The sequence below is a fragment of the Culicoides brevitarsis genome, unplaced genomic scaffold (genome assembly GCF_036172545.1).
Source record: "Culicoides brevitarsis isolate CSIRO-B50_1 unplaced genomic scaffold, AGI_CSIRO_Cbre_v1 contig_4, whole genome shotgun sequence".
Classification (NCBI taxonomy): Eukaryota; Metazoa; Arthropoda; class Insecta; order Diptera; family Ceratopogonidae; genus Culicoides; species Culicoides brevitarsis.
In genome coordinates, this window is record NW_026973388.1 from 252753 (window position 1) to 262305 (window position 9553).

Consider the following 9553-nt stretch of genomic DNA (forward strand, 5'->3'; position numbering starts at 1 on the left):
GTTCTCGAATTAAATCTAATATGACGTAACTCAAAATAAATGAAATAAATAATAAATTTTTATTAATCGAGGAAGGACTTAAATAGATTATTCCGAACGCGGCTCCTAGTTTACAAAATAAATAAAATCGCTTTTCTGGCTGTGAATAATCATTTGCGATTTTTTTAATTTTCTTTTCGATAAATGTTTTTGTAAGCGACTCCATCTTATTTAGAAATTATTTATTTTAGTATGATTGCGTAATTTTTTTATAGATCATCTATCTCTATTGTTTTATCTACAAAATCATAAGTAATTCTTCTAAAATGAACTGTGGTAGCAATCGGGTATTTATCGTATAACTTTTTAGGGTCGTGATCCATATACTCATTCCAATCAATTGTGACTAAGAATTTGTTAAAATTAATTTTTGGATTAGCTTTTATATGTTTATCGTTAACATATGAGTAGAAAACAGACGAATGCGGATAATTATTGATATCGAACTTCGGTGTTTTAAGAATTAAATCATGATAAATAAACGCAGTATCGTGATAAGATTTCGTCAATGTATCTCGCCCGGCAGCTACGGAGACATTTTTATATCCTTTGTCTTTAGATAGAAAATCCATTCCAAAAATAAATGGATTGCGATAACAAAAATCATCATCTCTCTGCGATACCTTTCTGAGATCACCGGTTTCAGTATTCGTTGAATGATCCCAGATTTCAATTGGAATACTTATATGACCAATATTAATCATGTGTTCTAAATCCTCCATTAAATAATAAACAGTGTCAGAAGTATCATAGTAAATACCCTTAATTGTTTTAAATAACTCGGAAATGTTCAAAATATTATTCTTGTCAAAATGACGCGAAAATGTCAGAATATTCTTATGATAGTAAATCTGCTTATTCGAAGGAATATTGGCTATATGAATATTGCAGTATTTACGCTTCTCATTGTCAAAATAAATAATATTATCAACAACTAATTCGAACTGTGCTTTCTCTGGAAATCCGCATAGTCTCTTATTGATATTCTGCGTCATATCGAGATCGGAAATCACAATTAGGGATTCCAAGATTCTCTTGTTAAAATTGTAAATAAGTTCCTTCTCTTTCTTTCCGGCGCCAATATTCGTAATGAAATAATTCCCTTTATCGAAAATATTAGTTTTGCAGCTAAAAATTAAGCCTGCGGAATTAACGAAGGGATGAGTATTAAAACTTTTTGTATTATCGGGATTAATAGTGTAATGCTTCTTAACAGTACAGATTGAAGGCGCACTGATTCTTTCATTATTAAGATGAATGTTCTTGATGGAATTAGAGAATTCTAAGTTAATGTTCATGTTGTAAGAATTGTTTAATTTCTCAATGTTCTTTAATGCTTTCGCTTCAAAAACTCTATTATACGTAAGGATATTTTCGATATTATTCAATTCGAATTCGAAAATGATATTTGTTTTATCAAAAATGTCAATTGCCGATGGGAAAATATGAATCGGAATAGAAATTCTACGTGATGGGAAGATAACACAATCCGAATACAGCCCCTCTTTCGTGATACAATATTCGTCATCTTCTCCTCCGTTTTGCCGGTGGAATGCGTCGAACAATGGATTATTTTTACCATTGATATACAAATCCTCAGAACTAAGATCATGTAAGATCACCTTTTCAGAATGGGTATTATTAGAAATAAATATCTTAAAATTCTTAATTAAATGATAATTATAATTAGCCATATAAGCAACTTTTCCTTCGCCCTTTATTTCTGGTAATTGCAATTTTAATTCCAGGCGTTGAATGTGCTGAACACGATAGTCAGTGATTTTGATAACATATTTATTATCTACTTTATTTGGGATATAGGCTAAAATCTTCGGATATTCTGTTTCTAGAAATTGCGGATTCATGCTCAAGGAGTCAAATGGGATAGTTGCGGAGTTATCGGTTTCATTATTAATTTCCATCTTTTTTTATTATTTATATGAAAAAAAAATAATAATAAATGGAGGAATTTAATAATTCTCTGAATGTAATCACGCCATGTTATAACTGTAATACTGATAAATTTGTAATAGAAAACGATAGATTAAAATGTATGATGTGTTCAGTAAGCAGAGATGGGCCACTTAAAACAAAAACAAGTGACAAATGCAAAAATAAAATCATACATTTAAACAATGTTCTCAAAGAAATAAATAATGTGGATATGGATACGATTTGTAATTTAGCTCAAAAGGTAAAAGATCAAATAAAATTAAACGAAATTAATCCCAAATTAATCGATGCAACTTACATTTCCGATTCGTTAAAAAAAAATGGCAAAAAAAGTTATATTACTGATATTCAAGTTTTTAATCATTATTACAATAAAAACTTTCACTTTAATAGCATCCTTCGAGAAAAGATAGTTACTATTTTTAATTATTTTTATGAGTATATTAGTGCAATAAAACCGAATTTATGCGGCGTCAGTATGGCGTGCCAGCCACTAATTTATAATATCAACAGATATGTGGGGAATAGTCGTAATTTACAACCATCGCAGACTAAAACTCATAATACGGAAATTATCTCGGCCTTTAACGAATTTGTATTTTACATTTGCGAAACACAAGCTAAAAAGAAGCACCTTACTCCCGGGATTGTAATTTTCCCCGATATTAACAACTATCCCAATATTTATTACCAATAGGATTTATAGCGGGATCATGTATTTATATTTTATAATGTTTAATTTTCCATTTAAATCCTCGATTGTATCATAAATTTCTATACTTTTTGTATCTCCTGCTTCTTTTTTAATATTTAAAATTAAAGTCGGATCATCTATGTAAGCAATCGGGGGAATTCTACAATGTTTATAGTTCTTGGTATTTAAAATAATCGCATACGATTCTAAAATTACATCGTAACAAAATTTGGAACACACCCATCCGGTATAATAAATATCATTTATATTAATTAAAAGTCTTTTTTGGGTTATTTCCTCTTCGCAATATAAACATTTAGTATCAAAAACTTCGTTTATAAATTGCATGAAATTAGTCTCGAGTTCATCCAGTAATTTATGTTTTTTCTTCGAGGCCAGTATTTCGTAACATGGATCTTTACGTATCAAAATAGTGTTCATATATAAATTATGTGTTTTAACTATTTCGAAGCCATGAAAATATTTAATTGTTAAGTTGATAGATAAAATCTTATCGTGGGAGCTTTGATGTTCGATAAAAGTATGTATTTTGCTATATGGAAAATTTAAATCCCGGATATATTTTTGTAAGTTCATTTTTGATTTTTGAGTTAAAAACTTAAAAGGCATGAAATTAACATATTTGACGCGATATTTGGGGTTTTCAATAGTTATATTGGCGTAATAAACCGTCTGACAAAAAAGAGAACAGAATATTTTTTTAGAATCATCAATAATATTATCACAATTAATACATGCCGAGGACTCTTCTTTAATAATAATATTATCATACGTGTTAATAATACATGGTTTATTTCTTTTTGTTAAATTTTCCAAAGCGCTAATCTTTTGTGCTTGTGTATATTTTTCTTCCATTTTTATATTTATTTTGTATTTTATTTATTATAAATGGATATTAATACAAAAAATTTACTCGCTAATCTTTATGCTAGAAGCGGTTTTAAAACACTCGATGGAAAAGAGTTAAAAGTTTCTACCAATAATGACGAATACTTAGATTATTACTCGTCATTTGCTCCTACTATTGAGTTGTTATCCGACATTAACAAACAATCATCATATATTCAAAATTCTTTGTTCAAAAATGAGGCCGAATATTTATCGTTCTTAAGAAAAAATAATGAAAGAGGAGGTGCACCCACGCAAAGGAAACGCAGTAACTCAAAAGAGAAATGCCCTGATAAAAAAATGATTACTAGGCCTTCGGATTTAGAAACTATCACGAAAGAAATCATGAAAGAACTTATCCAAAGTCATTCTTATTATAAAGACGCAAATGGAATCAAAAGTATAAACGACATTAATGTAATTACATCAATCGCTAGATCTAAAGGATATTTACTCACGGATTCCGATTATGAATTTATTATGCGTTATCTGGAATCTAATCTTATGAACAATTTCAAAGCAAAATATATGAATAGTCATTCGCTTATGCATATTGTAAATTATAGAGGATCATACGAAGTATTTTTGAATAAAGAAATTGATTTTGGTATTTTTAACAATTTTAGACACGATGAAAAGATGTTAATTACGCGCGCCGCTTCCGAAGATTGGATCGATGTTTCCGCATTTATGAACACGGGATATTATTCCGATATTTACGAGCATCCAGTCGATCCGATATTTATGTTACTTTTCGGGACTAAATTAGCTGGATTCGAAGATATTTGTGTACTCCAAGATTATGTTTCAATGGTTAAACAAATTAGAGATAACAACGTTTCTCCCAAAAATTTCACTTTAGCTATGTTGAGAATATTTGATGTTTCCAAATTAAATACTAGAAATCCCGCATACGATAATCCAGTTAATAACGAATTATTGCGTATTTCTATCTCGATGTTGCTCCGGGAAATTTGCTATACGATTAGAAACGGAAGATTTTGTACACCAGCTTCTAGACATTTGATGAATTTATTAAAAGATATCGTTGTTTGTGGAAGCCATTTTGAAGAAGAGAATTTGATTAGCGCAATTCTGGGAACATTTTCTTTTAAACCAACTCTAGTTAGTCCAACGAAGTATAAAACTGGCATAAATCAGATTATTAACACCAATTATAGCCACAATATTGGTTTACAAACAAGTCAGATTTTAGAGCCTCCGAGAGCTGTTTATACTTTACATTATCCGATTTTAGATTCTTATGTTCTATCACAATTAAATGTCGAAAGGCCCGTATTAGATAATCATACTTTTACTTCTATGGGTTTTGATCCCAATAATAATAAAGTAATTTTTATAACTAGTCCCCAAAATCAACCAACTTCTAGTGAGGCAATTCTTCAGAATATTTTAAATATTTTAAACACGCAAAAAGTAGAAGCAAATTTCACGGATATTATTTCCACAGTTTCTGCGAATGCAACTAGTTTATCCTTTTTGTATAAGGACTTAACATCGGTGCAAATGTTTTTAACCAATGGAATGTTTGTCGTTTCAATCCCACGAATTCAGTACATTAATGGCTGTCACGGTGCTCAAAACATTTTCTACAGGAAAACTGTGAACAAAACTATTAATATTACTGAGATTGAAATTAAAGACAGTATCACTGTTAATAACATTTCGTATGTTCTCAAGGGCGCTTTGTGTTATGATTTAGTAGAAACATCGTGTATGCTAAACCCAATTAACAATATTTCAGTGAATTATACTAATAAAATAGGAACATTCGCGGTTTTGAAAGCAGGGGAATACTGGATAAAATATAATCCAAATGATTTGATTCTAGCGAAAAGAAAGGAAGAATTTATTGAACGCGCGGTAAGAAATGCATATAACAAAGAGTATCCTCTATTAGGAGAAGTGACATTCGATGAGTATAAAAATACTCCCACGGCGAAAGAAATAGTAAAAAATATCAATGCTTTTAAAGTTAATATTCAAAATATGATTATTACCAAAAAAGAAGCCCTGACATTAATCGGAAGTAGAGCCTGCTTATTATTCTATTCAGAGCCGTATGATCACTATAAATCAAGATTATGTGATAACTAAAGTTTTAAAAAAAAATTCTCCATGCATTGAGAATATAGGAGATTAACGCATATTTTTAAAAAGCGATTTGAAATATAAGTGCTAAACATCGTTTGAGACCAAAATCCTAACCTCTATGAATCGACCTTCTTTCTTTTCCCGGAGTCAATTCATGGTACTTTGCTTTAGGATTCTTTTGTCTGAATCATGACCCGATTTCAGAGTTTAGGAGCGTCTTGAATTAGCGAAATATAGTTAATGATTTCCTGACAATGAAAATCACTAAGATTAGAGTTTAAAATTGTAGATAAAACTTTGTATTTGGTATTATTTGCTGACTGCATTTGTGCGAACATTATTCCTAACTCAAAACTGCGATAATGAATATTATTCTCTTTTACAGGAGTTTGTGATACAGGAGTTTGTGATACAGGAGTTTGTGATACAGGAGCTTGTGAAGCTTGTGGAGCTTGTGGTACTTGAGCTTGTGTTACAACAACGGAGTTATAAATTGGTGTATAAATTGGGTTTGGTTGTCCCGCATGATTTATAAATGCTATATGCCCATTATTAATAGAATACGGAATTTTATTTTGGTTATACAAATAAGGAACGTGTTCTGGTTTAGTTTGTTCGGGAATAACTTGTTGAGTAACTGGTCTTCTTGTGAACATTTGCTCAATAACGCGATCTAATGATTCATTGGCGGAGGTATTTTCATTCTTTTTTGAAGATCTCTTTCTCTTCTTATTTTCTACCTGAATTTCTTTATTTTTCTCTGGATTAACTTCCGGCTGTACCTCTTTCTCCTTAATTTCTGGTGGTACTTCTTTCTTTGCATTATTTTCATCATTCTTTTTTGTGCTTTGAGATTGTACAATACTTGAAAAAGACATTTTTTTGACATCAACAAGATTTGGAAAATTACTATCAGCAATGTTAAATTCTTTTTTATTTATCTTTTCGAATAAGGGATTTACATATCCACGTGCTGTTACTTTTCTTATAATCGGATCTCTAACTGTTTCAACTACAGTCACCTTGTTAGATTTGTAAACATGACAGTCTCTAGTGTTGGGATCATGTTTGGCTAAGGGATCAGAACTTTTATATATTTTGTGATATACGCACAAAATGCAATAATCAATCATAGTTGAAACACATTCATGTTTAATAGTAGGATAACGAGCACTATCCAAAACTCTCTCACAATCAAGACAAATTCTATGGCATTTTGTCTGTTTTTCAAGGTGATGTATGTGACAACACGAGCATGGTTTCTTCAGTTCTTTGTAAGTAATATTCAGTGTTTTAGTAACAAACAAATCATAGGCATTACCATTATCCGAAGACGGCGGAGAAGATAGATAAACAATCAATTCGTAAAGACAATGAGTAATCTTGATAATCGGAAATAAGTCAGAATAAGCAATAGAAGCAATATTCTCTTCTACAAAGCTATTAAGATTACCAGTGGGGTTAAAGTTTCTTTTTAAGCACAAATCATGTAATGTTTCCTGAATATCGGTTACTGCATTTTCAAAGAATCCATTAGTTAAAACCATAGATTTACTAGGTTCCGAAACACGTCCCTGTAAAGTAACAAGTTTGGGATTATTCATTTCAGTTACGATTCCTCTTATTATATGATCTGTGTGTTTTTCATTATACTTGTTAACAAACTCAATCGCTTTTTGGTGAATAGTTTCGTGGGGCATCAACGCGTCAAAATAAGAGTATTTATCCGTTCTATCAATCTTGTAACACAGTACCTCATTTTCTTCGTAAAAGTTCTTGTACATATCGTAGCGTTCAGACGCATTAAAGGAAGTAAGACGTTCCTTATTGATTTTATTCTTAGTAAACTTCATCAAAAATACCAGTTGGAACTTAATTGGATAGTTGATCTTATAATGAATAGTAGGACGACGATTCTTATACTTTTTGAAACCGGGTTCGTTGTTCGAAATATCGGACAAATTGTTAGACATGTCCTCAGACATGTGCTCAGACATATGCTCAGACATGTCCTCAGATACATTATCCGGGATATTAAGCATTTTCGGGTTAATGGGTGTATCAGTCATTTTTAAGATTACTGCAATGGTAAAGTCTATTTTTAAAAAATATACCTAATTATTCAATATTTTTAAAAAGCGAAAAATCTAAGAAAAAAGTTAATTTAATTAATACAAGTTATTAATAGCTTCAGTGATCATAATCCCTTTCAAAAATATAATAACGATACATTGATAAAATATCTTCTAAATCGTTGTTGTTATAATCAATATTTTGAATTAATTTTAAGAAATCCCTAGTGGATGGCCGCTCATAAACTTCTAACGCTGTTTTTAACATAGCTTCGCTGGGCTTCATAGTTTCACTAAAAAGCCAGGAATCAATAAGTTTAAAGTGAATATTAGACATAAAAGAAATTAATTCATCATAGGAAATCAAATATTCTTCCATTCCTTCCGTCATTGATGCACTATAATACACGACTAATTTCTTTTCATCTATTTTATAAAGTGATAAAACATTGGAATTATCAATTTTCAGATTCAAAAATCCGTTTTCAATTTTATCTTCGTGTTTTTTAAATACCAAATCGATATTATCTTTATCATTCGTTGATATAAGAATGCGTGTTTTGGGTTTATTTACGTTTCTAATATCATTAGATAATTTTACGAAAATATTTGATAAATGCGGATATAGTTCCTTCGTGAATGAAAAGTGTAATCCCAGTTGAATATCTATTACGTCAAAAGTAATATTTGGCCCAGATTCTTGATATATTTTCTGAATGAAATTACGTTCTTCTAATGCTAAAGGAATCGTTGTAAGTTTAAAGGTGCTATTAACGTTTTTACTGTAATTATTATGTCTTGAATTAAAAACTTTTAACGCTTCTTCACTTGGATCTATTCCGACTACTCGTTTAATTTCGTTATACACGTATCTGCCTCGATCACCGCCTTTCCCGCAATAAATCGATAATAAAGTGGAATAAGTGGTTCTATTCTTATTAGCCAAATTCGAGCTAACAAATTTACCAATCGCAGTCGCCATTCCTATTGTCTTATTATAATTAGAAGCGATATTTAAGTTTGTGCGTTCATTATTTACGCGTCCTTTTCTTGAATTTTGCTCTTCCTCATTTAATTTATACCATTCCTTTCCCTCATTCAATCTTGGTATGATGTAATCTTTGGGAACAACTTTTTTTTCTTGCTTTGCTTCGATTTCTTCGGGAACAACTTTTATTATAGTCTCTTCTTCTTCTCGGCAATATGCCTTTATTTTCTTTACGATTTCGGCTCCGAATTTTAATAACTCTTCTTCGCCAATAATATTTTTAATATGATCAATCGATTGATAGAAATGATATTTATGTATCACTAAACTTTGTATTATGACGTCGCAAGAGTTTCCTGTATAACCTCTTTTAATCAGTAAATTGGTTTTATCCATTCTAGGAATAAAATAGCCTTCGTCGATAAAATATTCTACGACCATATTCGTCGGATAAACTTCCTTATAATCACCTCGATCATAAATGAGCATCCCGAATGGAGAATTCAGCTGTAAGTTCTTAGATTTAGCAATTTGTGTTCTTTTAAAGTTGTATAATTGCCGATTTTTACTCAAATACAAATTAAAAAAGTAATAATCATTATCTCTTTTCCTCTTATTCGAGAAATCAAGAGAAGCATAAACGTCGATTGAATTCGTTTTCTTCAATTTGAAATCAACGACGTTCTTTGCTAAAGTTATATAATTATCAGATAAAATAATACCATCTACTGGGTAATTTACAACTTTTTCATAAAGAGAAGTTATATTTGATAAGCACGTGTT